Raw genomic sequence first — 19,045 nt, forward strand, 5'->3', positions numbered from 1 at the left:
AAGAGAAAGAGGGGGGGCTTCCCTGGTGGCGCCGATGCAGGGGACACAGGTTCATGCCCCGGTCCGGGAGGGTCCCACATGCCGCGGAGTGGCTGGGCCTGTGAGCCACGGCTGCTGAGCCTGTGCATCTGGAGCCTGTGCTCCGCAACGGGAGAGGCCACAACAGTGAGAGGCCTGCATACCGCAGGAAAAAAAAAAGAAAAAAAAAGAAAAAGAGGGAGAGGGAGAGGACTCAAATCAATAAAATTAGAAATGAAAAAGGAGAAGTTACAACAGACACCGCAGAAATACAAAGTATCCTGAGAGATTACTACCAGCAACTCTATGCCAATAAAATGGACAACCTGGAAGAAATGGACAAATTCTTAGAAAGGTATAACCTTCCAAGACTGAACCAGGAAGAAATAGAAAATATGAACAGACCAATCACAAGTAATGAAATTGAAACTGTACTTAAAAATCTTCCAACAAACAAAAGTCCAGGACCAGATGGCTTCACAGGTGAATTCTATCAAACATCTAGAGAAGAGCTAACACCCATCCTTCTCAAACTCTTCCAAAAAATTCCAGAGGAAGAAACACTCCCAAACTCATTCTATGAGGCCACCATCACCCTGATACCAAAACCAGACAAAGATACTACAAAAAAAGAAAATTACAGACCAATATCACTGATGAAAATAGATGAAAAACTCCTCAACAAAATACTAGCAAAAAGAATCCAACAACACATTAAAAGGATCATACACCATGATCAAGTGGGATTTATCCCAGGGATGCAAGGATTCTTCAATATATGCAAATCAATCAATGTGATACACCATATTAACAATTTGAAGGAGAAAAACCATATGATCATCTCAATAGATGCAGAAAAAGCTTTTGACAAAATTCAACACCCATTTATGATAAAAACTCTCCAGAAAGTGGGCATAGAAGGAACCTTCCTAAACACAATAAAGGCCATATACGACAAACCCACAGCAAACATCATTCTCAATGGTGAAAAACTGAAAGCATTTCCTCTAAGATCAGGAACAAGACACGGATGTCCACTCTCACCACTATTATTCAACATAGTTTTGGAAGTCCTAGCCATGGAAATCAGAGAAGAAAAAGAAATAAAAGGAATTCAAATTGGAAAAGAAGAAGTAAAACTGTCACTGTTTGCAGATGACATGATACTATACATAGAGAATCCTAAAGATGTCACCAGAAAACTACTAGAGCTAATCAATGAATTTGGTAAAGTTGAAGGATACAAAATTAATGCACAGAAATCTCTTGCATTCCTATACACTAATGATAAAAAATCTGAAAGATAAATTAAGGAAACACTCCCATTTACCACTGCAACAAAAAGAATAAAATACCTAGGAATAAACCTACCTAGGGAGACCAAAGACCTGTATGCAGAAAACTATAAGACACTGATGAAAGAAATTAAAGATGATACCAACATATGGAGAGATATACCATGTTCTTGGATTGGAAGAATCAATATTGTGAAAATGACTATACTACCGAAAGCAATCTACAGATTCAGTGCAATCCCTATCAAATTACCGATGGTATATTTTATGGAACTAGAACAAAAAAATCTTAAAATTTGTATGGAGACACAAAAGACCCTGAAGAGCCAAGCAGTCTTGAGGGAAAGAAACGGAGCTGGAGGAATCAGACTCCCTGACTTCAGACTATACTACAAAGCTACAGTAATCAAACAATATGGTACTGGCACAAAAATAGAAACATAGATCAATGGAACAAGATAGAAAGCCAGAGATAAACCCACGCACCTATGGTCAACTAATCTATGACAAAGGAGGCAAGGATATACAATGGAGAAAAGACAGTCTCTTCAATAAGTGGTGCTGGGAAAACTGGACAGCTACATGTAAAAGAATGAAATTAGAACACTCCCTAACACTAGACACAAAAATAAACTCAAAATGGATAAGAGACCTAAATGTAAGACCAGACAGTATAAAAATCTTAGAGTAAAACATAGGAAGAACACTCTTTGACATACATCACAGCAAGATCTTTTTTTGATCTACCTCCTAGAGTAATGGAAGTCATAACAAAAATAAACAAATGGGACCTAATGAAACTTAAAAGCTTTTGCACAGCAAATGAAACCATAAACAAGACGAAAAGACAACCCTCAGAATGGGAGAAAATATTTCCAATGAATCAATGGACAAAGGATTAATCTCCGAAATGTATAAACAGCTCATGCATCTCAATATTAAAGAAACAAACAACCCAATCCAAAAATGGGCAGAAGACCTAAACAGACATTTCTCCAAAGAACACATACAGATGGCCAAGAAGCACATGAAAAACTTCTCAACATCACTAATTATTAGAGAAATGTAAATCAAAACTACAATGAGCTATCACCTCACACCAGTTAGAATGGGCATCATCAGAAAATCCACAAACAACAAATGCTGGAGAGGGTGTGGAGAAAAGGGAACCCTCTTGCACTGTTGGTGGGAATGTAAATTGATACAGCCACTATGGAGAACGGTATGGAGGTTCCTTAAAAAACTAAAAATAGAATTACCATATGACCCAGCAATCCCACTACTGAGCATATACCCACAGAAAACCATACTTCAAAAAGACACATGCACCCCAATGTTCATTGCAGCACTATTTAGAATAGCCAGGTCATGGAAGCAACTGAAATGCCCATTGACAGACGAATGCATAAAGAAGATGTGGTACATATATACAATGGAATATTACTCAGGCATAAAAAGGAATGAAATTGGGTCATTTGTTGAGACATGGATGGATCTAGAGACTGTCATACAGGGTGAAGTAAGTCAGAAAGAGAAAAACAAATATCATATATTAACGCATGTATGTGGAACCTAGGAAAATGGTACAGATGAACCAGTTTGCAGGGCAGAAGTTGAGACACAGATGTAGAGAACAAACATATGGACACCAAGGGGGGAAAGCCATGGGGGGTTGGGGATGGTGGTGTGATGAATTGGGCAATTGGGATTGACATGTATACACTGATGTGTATAAAATTGATAACTAATAAGAACCTGCTGTATAAAAAAATAAATAAAATTAAATTTAAAAAAAATTTTTAATTCGTTTCCTGAAAGAAGATAACTTTGTTTTAGGCCCCAAGTTATTTCTACACATTAGCTTTCAAATACAGTATCTAACACACCTTAAAATATAAGCAGACAAGTGAACTGAAAAACATAACTGAAATCAGGAACTTGATGGATAAGTTTAATAGCAGGTTAGGCATAGATGAGGAGAGAATGGAAATTAATGAACTGGATTTAATGGTCAGTAGAGATATCTAGCACAAAGCAGAGAGAGAGAAAGAGAATAAAAATATATAGGAGTGTGTTAAAGACATAGGGAATCAGTGAGAAGTTCTACCCTACATATAAATAGATTAGCAGAAGGAGAGAAAAAATGAGGCAGAAGTAGTATTTGAAAAGAGTATGGCTGAAAAATTTCCAAACTGGTGAACCATCGATTCACAGATTTAAGAAACCCAGTGAATTCCAAGCAGGACAAATATTTTTCAGAAAGTACATCTAAATGATTTATAGTAAAACTGTAAAACAACAAAAAGGAGAAAAATCTTAAAAGCAACCAGAGAAAACATAACTTTCAAAGGAACCACAGTCAGACTTACAGCTGACATCTCAACAGCAACAGCAGAAGCCAGAAGAAAGTGAAATGTTATCAACGAGATAAAAGAAAATAACTGCTAATACTCAGTGAAAAAATGCTTCAAGAATGAAGGGGAAAAGATGTATTCTATCCAAAAGAAGGTACGAAAGGACAGAAAGAGAAACAAAAAAAGGAAGAGATAGTGCAAAATAACATAGTAGAAATAAATACAAAAACCTCAATTGTGATAAATGTAAATAGATTAAGGTCTCTGATGAATATATCCTTATACTAGGTTTTTTAAAATATCAATATATTCTGTTTAAGCAACACAGCTAAAATGTAGAGTCATAAAAGTTCAAAGTAAAAGAATGAAAAAAGTTATGGCAGGCAAATAACTGATGTAACTATATTAAGTTTGAAGTAGTCTTTAAGGCAAAAAGCATTAATAGAGAGGCTTACTACATAATGATAAAAGGATGTATTTACCAGGAACAAGTAATTTTTATCTTATAATTAATGCAACTAATAATAGAACCTCAATCTACAAGAAAAAAGCAGCTATATGGACAAACAGATGAATCCTAGGACCATGGGGAAATTTTATTTACACTTTTCTTAGTAGTTTTTTAAGGATGTAAAAGTTTGAACAGCATAATTAACAAGTTTGACCTAATAGAGCACTGCATCTAATAACTGCAGAACATACATTATTTTTAAGGACGTTTAGAACGTTTACAAAAATGGACCACATCCCAGGCCATAAAACATGTCTTAGGAAATTCCAGAGGCTTACTATGTTATATAAACCTTAATATGAGTAAATTATAAATTAGTATCAAAAATAACTAGAGGGCTTCCCTGGTGGCGCAGTGGTTGAGAGTCCGCCTGCCGATGCAGGGGACACGGGTTCGTGGCCCGGTCCGGGAAGATCCCACATGCTGCGGAGAGGCTAGGCCCGTGACCCATGGCCGCTGAGCCTGCGCATGCGGAGCCTGTGCTCCGCAACGGGAGGGGCCGCGGCGGTGAGAGGCCCGCGTACTGCAAAAAAAAAAAAAAAAAAAAAAAAAAAAAAAAACTAGAAAAAAATCCATGTGTATGGAAATAAACATATTTCTGATTAATCCATAGGCCAAAGAAAAAAATCATAATGGAAATTAGAAAATATTTGGAATTAAATAATGAAAATAATTTGTATTAAAGATTTTGGGATGCAGCTAAAGTAGCGCTTGTTTTTTTTTTTGGCCTTAAGTACTTCTATTAGAATAGCAGAAAGACTGAAAATTGAGCTATGCATGCTACTTAAGTTCAAAAAACAGAATAAATCTAAAGATAGGATATGAGTAGAAACAAATGAAACAAGGTAAAAGTTGACAAACCCTCTGCCAAGATTATTTATTTTGCCTTCTTCTTGTCTTCATCAACGTTAAGAATTTTAAAAAGGGCTTTAAAAAGGCAACAAGGATATCAAGAAATTTGTTGCCCACATATTTGAAAACCTAACTAAAATGGACAATTACTGGAATAATATAACTAACAAAATTGACTCAAGAAGAAATAGAATAACCATTAAAGAAATAGAAACCTGAATTGCTCTTACCACAAGGAAAAAATTGTATGGCCACAGTTTTATTGGTTTGTTTTAACCATAGAACAAATGCTTCTGATTTTACTCAATAATATTCCAGCGTGCAGAAAAAGGGGACACTCCCCAACATATTTATGAGACTCACAAGAACCTGAAAGTAAAACTTGAAAAGATGGTATGAAAGAGAAAAATTACAGCCAATCTCTTTAGTGAACATAGATGGAAAAATTCTAAAGAATATCTTAGCCAATTGAATACAATAAATCGTAAAAGTGACCACGACGTGGATTTATCTCAGGGTTGCAAACGTACTTTATCATGAGAAGATAAAATAATATAAGTAATGGTATTATCAGATTACAGGGGGAAAATAATCATCTCGTAGTGAAAAGAAAAAACTCATGATTCAAGGCTTGTTATCAACAGAAGGAACTGTCCTTAATCTAATAAAAGGATCTATGAAAAACCTGTAGCAAGCATCCTAGTTAATGGTGAAATATTAGAAGCATATTGTTTAGGATAAGGAATAAAACAAGGGTACCCAATATCACTACTTCTGTTCAACATTATCCTAGCCAATGAATTAAATGAATTAAGACAAGAAAGAGAATAGAAAGTATAAAGTTTAGAAATGAAGAAACAAAATTATTCATTATTTGTAGGTGATAAGATTGTCTACCTGAATGGAATAATTATTAGAATTAATCATAGTTTAGCAAAGTTATAGGATACAAAATCAGTATATGAAGATCAATTATCCTTACATTGCAAACAGAAAATGTATCTTTTATAAAATAATTTTCAAAAGCATCAAACACATAAAATAGTTAGAAATAAGCCTAACAAATAGGTAAGATCTCTATGGGAAAATTAAAAAAACTTTTTAAATTTAAATTTTAAAACTTAAATATAATTAAAAGTTAGGTTTTTAGTTAATCTAGTCTCATTTCGAGTGCCACATATGACTAGTGGCTACAGTATTGGGCAGGTAGACTTAAGCTTTATGGTTACAGAAAACTAAGCAAGTTTTTTTAGTTTGTTGCAGAGAAGTATGATATAGTGATCAATATGACTTTCAAGCCTAGAAATATATTGTATATAATTCTATTTAGATAGAATTCTGTGAGGGAAGTGGAAAAGGACAATATACATGTTCTGAACTACTATGTGTGTTTTTCTTTAAAGGATGATAGTGAATATTTAATCACTGTAATATTTGTATGTATTTAAAATAGTGACCGATAGTAAAACATTGGATATTACGTCATTTGGAACTCTTTAAATTTAGTTGGAAATTGTATATGTTAATTTAAAGTGCAAAGGTACATAGTTCCTCAAAATTTTCTCAATATTTGTGGAAACACATGGGCACAGTTGGAAGACAATATCTTAAGAGTACCTACTTAAGAATTTTTCTTCAATGGATACATATATTAAATCTTCTCATTTTTCAAAAAATAAAAACAAATGTTGAATATTATCAAAGTCTGGTGTCTTTTTTTAAATGATTTTTTTACCTGTTGATATAATGTAGATTTTAAAATCATTAATTACTTTTGTATTTTGTGTATCCCTGCAATATTACTCCAGGGTCCCTTCAAGGTCACATAACCAAAAGCAATTAAAAAGTAATTCAGATTTATTCATATTTCTCAAGGAACATTAATGAAAGTCAAGCTTATAACTACAGCAACACTTATTTAAATCTCCTTTTGTTTTTATCTTATATCCCATGAGTTTCAGAGTCACTATCGCAAACTCTCCATCTCCACTCTCGTCCAAAGCTCTCCTGACACACCTCTCCAGATAGAATCTTCTCCATCCCCCTTCATGTTTCTTGTGCCCCTCCACATTTCTTCCCAACAGGAAATGGAAGTCAAAATTTTGTTCCTGATCATCAGCTATAGGACTCTTGAAAATGGCTGAAGGACATATGGGCTCTATGCCTCTGTTTCTCAGTAATCCTTTACAGAAAGACATTTAGAGTCCTCTGAAAAATGTGGTTGTTTTCACACTCTGGCTGCTTTTCTCGAAAAATCCTCATGGAGAATTCTTTACAGAAAGACATTTAGAGTCCTCTGAAAAATGTGGTTGTTTTCACACTCTGGCTGCTTTTCTCGAAAAATCCTCATGGAGAATTCTTTAAGAATAAGTACTTGACTTTGTTACTGGACTGAAATTTGTTTGGCTGTGTTGTAGTATCATTGAATATAATGATACAGTATTTTATACTATATTGCCCCCAGGGAGGGCACTGGCACTTAGTATGGGACTGAGGAGGGGCACTGCATATATATAATATACATATAGTATACACATTATATATATATATATAATATATATATGCAGTTCATGTCATTATTATATGTCCTCATAAATGAATAAACTTGCCTTCATGATGTATGTATTTATGTTATGATTCTGGTTAAAATGTCTCATTCTGAGAGACAAATCTGTTCTGAGTCTGTAAACAAAATCTAGTTTCTGATCCTGCAGGGCTGTAGTTCAAATATATGCTCTGAGAAATTTACTCTTTGAGGGCTGTAGTCTTGTTCCCTTGATCCCTGTGATAAACCCAGACATACCCATTTAGCTGAAAAAGTGCTTCTAAAAGGTATTATATGCAGAGTTTTACATTCGGCTTTTCTCATGTACCATTACGTCTTGAGCATTTTCCTATACCAATGAATATTCTTTGAGAACATAATCTTAATGGGTCTATAATTTTCCAGAATATAGGTATGCATTTATTTGTTTAACCAATTTCTGTTTTGGAAATGCAGGTTGTTTCTAATTTATTTTCTGTAATTATAAAAAGAGATGCAGTGAGTATCCTTATACTTAAAACTTTTTCTACATTTCTGTTATTTTCTTAAGCTAAATTCCTAGGACTGGAAATACTAGATCCAATTGAATGAATACTGTGGCCAACTGCATGTTGTTCCCAATACCTATTTTCCCCTTCTAAAGTAAAAGCATTTTAGCTGAGTATATAGCTGCTTGGCTAAAGATAGTTCCCAGCCGGCCTCAAAGCTAGATGTGGCTGTGTGACTAAGTTTTGGCCGATGGGATTTGAGTTTAGTGATGGGGGCCCATAAAGGAATTCTTCAATTCCTTGGTCTTTCTCCAGCTCTTCACTGGCTGGAGGATGACAGAAGCTGAAGCAGTCAAATTGAACCCACAAGTGGAAGTCACATTTTGCAGATAGCAGCAGGGCCAGCTACAATTTGTGAGGCCCATTGCAAAATGAAACTGCAGGGCCTCTTGTTCGAAAAGGAGAGGAAAATTGCCATTAAAGGTAGTAAAATTTAAAGTTTTCTCTTCTCTCCATGCTCTTTCTTTTGATTTTTCATGGTATTTTTTTGTTGCTATTTAGTGTTGCTCTAAGTAAACTTAAAACCTAGATCATTAACATGAATTTTACCATTCATTATATTGTGCGATGCCAGTCTATAAATGCAAATATAAGAGCATTTAACTCATATGCAGAATCACCAAAATTACATGATGTGTGTTGTAGTTCCTACATGTATATGTATTTCATTCTCATCAGAAGATTTTAAATGCAGCACAAAACTAACTCAAATGTTTTTGTTTCACTTCTTCATACACACATATTGAGTAAGGAAAGATTGAAAGGAAAAAAAGACTATAGGTTTCCCTTTCTTTCTATGTTATCATTTGCAGTGTAAGTGGCTTGTTAATACAGGGAAGTAACACAAGTAAGAAAGGATGTGATAAGATTCCTTAGTTGTTCGTGTTTCTTAGAATATCAGTCTTCTTTCTGGATTAGAAGCAAGTTCTAGTTCAAATGGAGAGCATGGCCTCCCAGGACTGCCAGGACTGTCAGTGCCCTCCCTCAGTCCCTTCCTTAGTCATCAACATAACACACTTATACTCACTTTGAGTTTCTCTGAACTTCCATGCATTGTGGGTCCACTGGAATTCTTCACTCATGGAGCATTCCCAACATGATATGCAAATAGAGTGCAGGAATGACAGACACGTATTGTGTATTCCTCTGCTCACATGCATGTTCCATTGTCCCAAGGGACTTTGCTTTTAAAACACAAGTTCAAACATAAGATTATTAAGAATTTCAAGGTTGCAACAGCAGCACATTAAACCAAGCTCTGGGCCCTTCTGAGTGTGGGGCTCGTGGAACTGCACAGGTCAAACACCCAGTAAGCCCGTCCCGGACTGCCTACCTGCTGGGTGTTAAGTGAGATCGAAACACACTTCTACGCAGTTTAAGCTGTTGTATTTTGGGGTCTCTTTGTTACACTTTGTACCCTGACTAATGCGAACACTTTTAGTTCTCAAAACATCCCTTTCTACAACCTGGGGACCATGTGCTACAATGAGTACTCTAAGTCATACTTTTAATATTTTTGAAACAGGAGTGAATCTTATAATAAGTGTACTTTTAATATATTGCTTTTACTTTTTTTCTCCCTAAAAAGCCATTAAAAGCTAGAGATTTAGTGTGCCTTTTATAATTGAGGGCATCTTCAAGTCAAAGAGAGAGTATATTTACAGAACTTTAGATTCATAAAATGTTTTAGCTAGTAGGCATTTAAGATTAGATGATCCAGCAGATTTTAAAGACTTTTTTATTTTTTTCTTAAACATGGCCTTTTTTGAAATAAATCTTTAGAGAAACTATGTACACACCAACAGATAAAAGCACTGTGGGGTGATAGGTAACCAAGAATACCCACCCCTCCTCTCTGCTGACCTACACTCTAAAAGGAACATTTAGAGAGCAGTTTGAAACATAACGAAAAGATGCAAGCCAGTTCTTTCATCTTTGGCTGGTACAAACCACTAAGCATCTTTTTAAAATAACAACTTTATTGAGATATAATTGACTTATAATAAACTGCACATTTGTGAAGTATAACATTTGATGTCCTGACATATCTATACATCCATGAAACCATCACTGCAATCAAGATATTGATCATATCCATCACCCCTAAAAGTTTATTTATGTACCTTTATAAACCTTTCCTCCCTACCTCACCCTACCCCATCTCCAGGCAATACTGATTTGCTTCCTGTCACTATAGAGATTAGTCTGCATTTTCTAGAGTTTTACATAAATGGTATCATTCAATATATACTCTTGTTTTGGTCTGGCTTCTTTCACTCAGCATAAGTATTTTGAAATTCACCCATATTCATCCTTTTCATTGCTGAGTAGTATTCCATGATATGGATATTCTTCACTGTATTTATCCATTTGCTGCTGATGGACATTTGAGTGGTTTCCAGTTTTTAACTATGACAAATAAAGCTCTGTAAATATTCATGTACAGGTCTTAATGTAGATGTATCTTTTCATTTTTCTTGGGATAAGTACCTTGGAGTGGAATGGCTGGATCTGATCAAATGGTATGTGTATATTTAAATTTTCAGGAAACTTCCCACTTGTTTTTCAAAGTGACTGTACCATTTTATATTCCCAACAGGAGTATATGAGAGTCTAGTTGCTCTGCATCCTCACCAACACTTGGTATAGTCAGTTTAAGAAATTTTTAGCCATTCTACTGGGTGTGTGACAGTATCTCATTGTGGTTTTAATTTGTATTTCCATAATGACTAATAATGCTGAGCATCTTTTGGTGTGCTTATTTGCCATCTTCTGTGGTGGAGTGTCTGTACCACTACTTATAAGTCTTTTAACTCTTTAGGTTTTTTTTCCTTGTAAAGTTTCTGCAGTAATGAGAATGCTTTGAGGCATTTTACACTCTATTTGTCTATTCTAAAATTTTGTTGACAGAACTATTAGATAAACAGCATTATTAGTTGGAAACAAAGAAGATCTGTGTTAACAGAGAACTATCCAAATCGGCTGATATTTATGGCAAAGCCAGAGACTATTCACACTCATTCAAGCTTGCAAAAGTAAAGGTGAGTGGGGAAATAATGGCATATAATTGGGAGACAGTGGGAGAAGTTGAGAGAAAGAAGCTAGCCAGGGCAATATTGATTTCGCACCATCCAAAGCTCTCCTCCCACACTGTCTATATCATGGCCAACCCTTCATAGTCTTGTTTTCCCCCATTTTTGTTTTCATTATTATGGATGAACGTTTTGTTATTTTATAGCAAATATGTTAAGTAGATGGGAACCCTAGTTCAGCAGAGGAAACTAGCTATGGGCTATTCTTTGTGGTAAGATTGCCAAGAATTTTCAATAGTGGGCCACTTGATCAGAAATCCATGTGTACACAGAAGAAAGTTTATCCATATGCCAGTGTTAATGTATAGCAAGTTTTGTATTTTGAAAAATGATTTTATACAAAAGTGCAATAATAAGCCTAGAGTTTGACCTTGTCTCTCTAGAAAGCAGGTGGAGTGAGGACACCGATCTAGATCGGAGACAGTTTGTCATGGAGTGGAATGGGTGTGAGCAGGGTAAAGTACGGAAAGGCCTGGGCAAGGGCAGAAGTGAAGATAACATTTAAAGTGAAGAGGAGAGAAGAGCTAGTCATGTAAGAGAGGAAGAGAAGATAGACAACTTTCAGCCAGCTCTCCTTCCATTTCCGCCTTGGCCTGTAGGGGAGAGGGCATTTCTGCTGCTCCCACACCCTCTGTCTACCCTTCTGACTAGCTTCTTTCTGAGGGAGGAAGAATTACTCAAGTGCTCAAAGCACAGGGTAATTACTAAACACATTTAACTAGAGAATGGAGTCTCTAAGCTGATGTTCCCTCTTTTGCGATTACAGTCCCCTATTTCAGTTCACTGGGTCAGGGCCTGACCATTCTTTCTTCTACATATGTGCTCTGCATAAACTGTCTCTGGTCTGTTCCACACCTTTCCATCATCCCTGAGTGATGGAAACAATGGAAGGTTCTTTAGGATTCCAGACCTAAACAGCATAATCTGATTTGGCTTGACAAAGATCTCTGCACTGGGAGACAATTGGGTGCCTATCAGGTAATAAAAAGGTATTTTATTTTCCATTTGGTTATTGTTTTCATGCACACATTCCTCAGTCAGGAATCACTGAAGAGGTTTGAGTGGTAGGATTTCAGCCCCTAAACTGAAACTCTGACATTTCCATAATTAATCCTAAACAAGGTCCCAATCCAAATGGAGCCCAAAAGAGGCAAAAGTAGTATCTAAGATAGAAGGGCCAAAACTAGGGTCAAGGTGACAGGAGAAGTTCAGAGGGTAAATAGAAAGTGGAAACAGGCTCCCTTTGAGCTTCATCTGTGGGTAGAGAGGAAACCATCGTTCATCCATCCATCTATTCATCCATCCATTCATCCACTCATCAACACATTTCTGAGTTCCAGGCACTGGGCTGTGACTTTTATGAAACAGTAGTGAACAAATCGGACACTGTCTGAGGGAGGAATGGGAGAAAACTGGGGGTGTATGTGAATTTGTCAGGAAAAAGAAAAAAAAAATCAGAGAGAATGAGAGATGGCACAGCATTTTCCCCCAATCTTGGACTTGTTGAAACTCCTATAGAAAGAGAGATTAGAACTAAACAAGAGAGCTTACTCATGAGCAAGTCTGGGGGACTCTGGGCATAAGCAGTACCGATTTGAGGATCAGGTGACGAAACAGAGCACAGAGTTGGAGAAGGGTTATTGTTTCCATTTTTTCCAAGAACCCAGCAGTTACCTGTAAAGTAGATATTATTAGCATTCACCAAAATCTGTTCTCTTCGCCTTTATATATATGGAAGACCTCTCTGCACTTTTCAGGCCTCTTGCAGTTGAGTGGGCCCGTGGCGCTGGCTACGTGCAGTCTAAAGCAGAGAAGAGCTGGTGAGGAGCCGTTAAGCCCCTTATCTGGTGAGTATCCCTGTAAGCCTGCTTGGTTGACCAGGGAGGTTTCCTGCTCCCAACGGGGCCACTACAGGACACTGCCACAGAATCTAATAAAGATCTGGGCACGCTTTAGGGCAACTATTTCATGTATAGCATCACTTATAAGTGAAATAGCCCTAAAGCGTGCCCAACTCTTTATTAGATTTTGTGGCAGTGAGAAATAAACATTTGTCATGGCAAGCCACTGACTGAGACACTGGCTTTTGTTCTTGCTGTGCTAGTTTAGCCTAGCCTGGAGAACTGAGTTTGTTATGCATTAAAAAATAGTAACCTTAGCAGAGGCATTGATGTTCCCAAAATGATTATCATGAGCAGAGGCAAGAGAGACGCCCTTTAGAGTTACTTTAGAGTAACTAGGCAATGTGGAGCCATCGGAGAGGAAAGACAAGATGGTAGATGCTGTGTGATGATTGTGGCTAGCAAACTGCTATGAGAGAACATAGATGTAAGCGTTCTCTCTGGAGATTCCCAGAAATATTTGAATGAGACTTTTAGGGGGTGGGGAAGAGTGTGTCAATGAAGGAAACTATGCATTCTTTTTTTTTTTGCGGTACGCAGGCCTCTCACTGTTGCGGTCTCTCCCATTGCGGAGCACAGGCTCCGGATGCGCGGGCTCAGCAGCCATGGCTCACGGGCCCAACCGCTCCGCGGCATGTGGGATCCTCCCGGACCGGGGCACGAACCCACGTCCCCTGCACTGGCAGGCAGACTCCCAACCACTGCGCCACCAGGGAAGCCCGCATTCTTTGATATGAACATGACTTCATTTGTGTCCACAGTCTAGTGAGACCTGGTGTCCCTAGGTATTAATTGACTGAGTTGTGGGATACCTTTTGTTGGGGAGAGCTTGCAATTCCAATTCTAGTTGGCAGAGCTGATTGTAGTTCTTCTCTTCATCCTTATTCCTTTCTTGAAGAGTAAACTGCCAGATACTTTTCCTATCGCTGGAAATTTTGGGATCTCCCTAGGATAGATGTTGGACTCACCTCTAAACTTCCAGGGATTATGAGTTCTCTGGGTGAACATAATTTGATTTCAATTTCATTGTTTTCTCTTGAAACTGAATACATACAGGAAAATACTTTCAAATGCAGACATATTAAGGTTTGCCTGCCAAAGAATTTCAGAAATTTACAACATGGTTCACACTGTGCATCAGAATTCATGTGACCACTTTACAAAACTGTGAATTTGGGAGAAAAAAAAAAGCTCTTCATGTGCCCCAAATCAATAATTCAGGACAGTTGAACAATAGGTAGAAAGCATAGTTTTCCGTTGTCAACTGGTCAATCCTCATATCTAATTTGAGTTTGAATATCTGTACTTCCTTGAAACTAGCAACAACAATTTTGTTCCCATGATGTTTCACATTCAGTTGCTCAGATGCCCTATCATATCAGAAAGAAAATGCAATCTTATGGGCCTCTAGGAATCTGAGAAGCTAAGCTTCTCACAAGCTAAGCTTCTCACGCAAGCCACAAGGGAATAAGTTGTGGTTGGGCTTTTCCCATTTCCCTTTGCCTCTGATTGGTCTAGGAATGGGCCTGTGGCCCATATCTGGCAGATGAGACAAAAGGAGAGGTCTGTTGGGAGGCTTCCTGAAATTGTTTTCCTGGAAAAAAAACCACAGAACTTCACAAGAAGAAAGGACTTGACTCAGCCTTTTCATTCTTGTTTTGAATGCAGCCCTGTGAGGACCTGATATTTGAAGCTGCAATAGCCATGAAGCGGCAAAAGATGGCAGAATAGGACAGACAGAGTCTGGGTCCTTGATGACATCGTTGCACTGCCGAGACTGCCTTCTCCAGACTTCTTGTTAGGTGAGAAAATTAAACATCATTATTGCCTAAGGCCCTGGGAGACTGGATTCTGTTATTTGCAGCTGAATGCATCCTAATGCTACAAGCATCCCGTGCTGAAACCAACCTGCAAAATTCACAACACACTCTCCTGATGTATGTAAAAAAGCACTCTGAACATCTCTTTTAGAGAAGTAGATTGATAACAGCATAGTTTTCTTTTCGTTTGAGATGTCTGCTCTTTGGCATGTGAAATCAGAATTTTCATAGGTAAACCTAACTTACTGGCACATAGTTAGAAATGATTAGTGAATGCTTCCTAACTAGTTAAGAATTACATTTGCTGAAAACACAGGTCTTTCTCTTATTGTTTTGTGTTATTCTGCTTAGTTCATTCATACGTGGGAATCCTTGAAGGTAAGGATTAGAGTAGTTGAAGAGTTATGAACAATGGCTGTGAATTAAGAAATATTCCACTGTTTGTGGAGCAGCAACTTGACCAGCTAGCCTTAGAGCCAGACTGACAACTTTGGCCAATACCGTTTCAATGTGAATTGATAGAAAATAATAATTTTTAAAAGGAATGAGTGTCTTCAGGCTTGCAGATCCATATGGAAACTGATGAAGGCAAGCAGAAGAAATTTGTGGCCCTCAGTTAAACATTCTTCATAGTTCAAAGAAGGGCGCTCACTCACAACTTGTGGTGCCTGAGGAAGTCATCAGAAAGCTCCAGGAGACTGGATCTAGCTTGCAGTCAGCTGTGGAGACTACAAGCCTTGGAAAGAACAGACTTTACACAAGACACCCGAAGGCCACAAGCCTGGGCAAGGGCAATGACCTGGCAGGAAAGCATCAGTTTTCACCTTAAAGGAGTGAGGACAACTGTGACCCTCACAGCCCTCTCTCCATTTGAGGATCAGCACGCTTTTGTCAGCAAGATGAGATGGACAGTAAGACATTTGGAGTGAGGTTTTCTTGATTCTTTTTTGAGGTACGGCAAGGTGCTGCAACAAGGTGTGTCACCCCTGGGCAAGCAAAGTTCTTTGGAAGTCAATTTTATTCACTTTCAGAAAAAGATGTCACATGAATTTGGATTAGAAAATAGGATATGAAGAGGTTTGTTTTTCCGGAAATGCAAGGAAAAGAAATAACCCTTCAATGATAATTTTCTGGATCTTCCTCTTACAGCAAAAGATACATATCTTCTCCCGACAGCACCTTCTCCAGGAGTTAACTCACCCCCCTTATCTTCCTCTAGCTGGGACAAGTTCATTCCCCTTCACCCACACCTCTCATTTTTTCCTGTAAATAAATGTTTATGTAAAAAATTTCTTTTGTTAGTTGGAGACTTCTTTGGTGGACCATGTTTTCCTCAGCAAAAGTGGTTGCAGAAGAGTTGAGGAAGTTGGGGTACCTTAGACTCCTGGCACTTTGGGGTAAGTTACAGACCGCATCCTGTGACCCACCAACCCAGGACTCACCTTCCTGTACTAGCTGCCCCCTTGGATGCCAGGGTCCTGAAAGGAAGAAACCATGTCTTATTCACTCAGCCTTGTGTCTGCAGCATTCAGCACTGTCCCTTGTTACCTCAAATGTAAATTAATATGTGAGACATGACACCTGGTGCCTTTTACAAAACAAAAATTCTTTGTCTTAAAGGCCTCCCGAGTTGCAATTCAGAGTTTTAATGTGTGTCTGCTTTAGTGTGAGGACTAACGTTTAAGTGTGACAATAAGGTGTTAATTTGGCTGAAACAGTTCTTTTCTTCCTTTGGTGTTAACGGGTAAATGAAAAATAATGTGATTCTAACCTCTTCAAAGCCTTTTCTGTTTCAAATACAGGAATGTGTTTCTGCAGATTGGGGCATTTCAGCTAATAGTTCAGCTGGATTAAAAAAGAAAAAAAGCTTGAGTTATCTGAATGTTGCCAATATGATTTAGGCATTTATTAAGTTGGGGATAAACAGCTAAATTTAGATTTACTTATGATTAATTTGTTTGATGTAGTTCCTTGCAGAATAATACATGAACTACAATTTGGAATGTGACAGATACATACTATTTTTTAATAACTTTTAAAATATGATTGCTTCCTGTGCACATTGCAGGAAGAAGATGTAATCCTACCTCTCCTTTATCATAAACCTCATTGGAGGGGAGCTAGATGGAAGCCAAGCTACTTTTGCTGAACCCCAGCTAGTTATGGATTCTGGACCTGTATGTACTGGGGCTGGAAAGGGGTTTGGTTGAAGACAAGAGTAATTGTCCAAACATGTTGCTAGAAAGAAATCTACAAACACTGGTTTGACTTGTGTTTCAAAAGTATGAGCTGCTGGCCTGTACAAGCAACCAAAGTTTTAGGTCCTCAGTCACAGCAATGCCAGGGTTTACATTTTTTCTGGATAAAAACAAATTGGGGTGGGGGGGTGCATTCTTTGTCTAATATGTGGCCAGTGCATGAATTTTGCGGAGGACTCAGCTTGCTCACATTTAAACAAAGCTACGCTAACAGAACCTAAAGGACACACAAGTAATGCACCAGAAAAATGATCCTTATAAGAGTTTCCTGTCCCTCCCATCCTCTGGGAAGGTTTACCTCTCTATTCTTGGTTTGTGTTAAGTCATAATGTTTTGGAAAGCCCACCGCTATCACCCAGAGCTACATGGTAAGACTTAAACCATCTCTCCACTTACTGATAGAACTTGAGAAGAGTTCATTGGTGCCAGGTGGTGATCTTTCCTTCATTCCCTTTCCAGCCTCTTGACTAAAAGTCCTAGGATAGGCTGTGGAGCCACCAAGAGTGGTGGTCACGTCTAGATGATTCCCGTTGGTAATACTAGAAGATGCAGCAGTTGAAGCCTGAAGGAGAAAACCCAGCCCTCCCCTTAGACTAACACACAGGGACCCCCCCCCACCCCACCAAAAACACACACAACCCCGACACACACACCTGAAAACAAAACCCTAATAACAACAGAGAAAAAAGTAGCTGTGTGGTGGTGTAAAAAGTTCCTTTTTGCATTTGTCACTCCCTTTGCCTGGAAAACACATAAAAAACTTCTTTTTACAGGTGTCAAAATTGTACATCATAACCAGCCCTCACTACCTGGATCCCTCTTTGTTCCTCTCTTTCTAATTTTCTTCCCTAGTCCCATTTCTTTTCTTCCAGTAGTCTTTTTTTCTGGAGGCAGTTCCACTGTGGATCCCTTTGCTCTTTTTCTCCCTTCCTTTCTTCCTTTCTTTCTCCCTCTACTACCACCATCTCTCTCTCTCATTCATTTCCTACTATGTCTCAGGTATTGTTCTAGGTTCTAGGGATAGAGCAGTGAATGAAGCCTAGAAGACCCCTGATATTCTGGAACTTATATTCTGGGGAGGTGTAGAATAGAGGAAAAAAACAAAAATAATACATTTCAGGTAATAAGAGCTTTGAAGGGAATCAAACTGCATAACGTGATAGATGACCTGGTGGTTGGGAAGGGGAAAGACTGCTTTAGATGGGACGGAAAGTCTGTTGGGGGAAGAGGAATTAAAATTTAATTGATACCTATATTACAGGAAAGATTCAGCTAAGAGAAAAGCATTCCAGACAGAGAGAATAGCAGTGAAAATTCCTTTTGTAGTAAGAACTGCTGTAACAAGTCTGAGGAAGTTAAAGACAGCAGGTGTGGCTAGAGCTTGGAGAAAAAGGATGGAAGTGGTTAAGAAATGAAGTTTTGCAGGGGCAGGTCACATCTGGCCTGGGAGGTAATGTAGAGGTTTGTATTTTATTCTAAATGCAATAGGAAGCCAGGTCCTAGCAAAGGGATGAATTATTTATCCAGAACACTGACGATCCATTGTTTCATTCCTTTGTATTCTCCATAGGCTGGTCCTATAAAGATTTCATGACAGTGGGGCAGACATAAAGGATTTATTACATACGGGAGTTTGGGACACACAAAAGGTGACAAATGTGAGACTCTCTGCTTCACTCTACATCTTTGTCTACTTCCCCCATCTCTCTGAGCTATCCATTCCTACATACTATGCCATCTGGTCCTTGTTTCTTTTTGATAAATTCATCATTTGCCTTTATATTTTCATCTGTTTTTACCCCCAAATTATTAACATAGATGCTTTTTTTTTTAAATCACTCATCCATGTTT

This window comes from Stenella coeruleoalba (assembly GCF_951394435.1).
Source record: "Stenella coeruleoalba genome assembly, chromosome: 7".
NCBI classification, from domain to species: domain Eukaryota; kingdom Metazoa; phylum Chordata; class Mammalia; order Artiodactyla; family Delphinidae; genus Stenella; species Stenella coeruleoalba.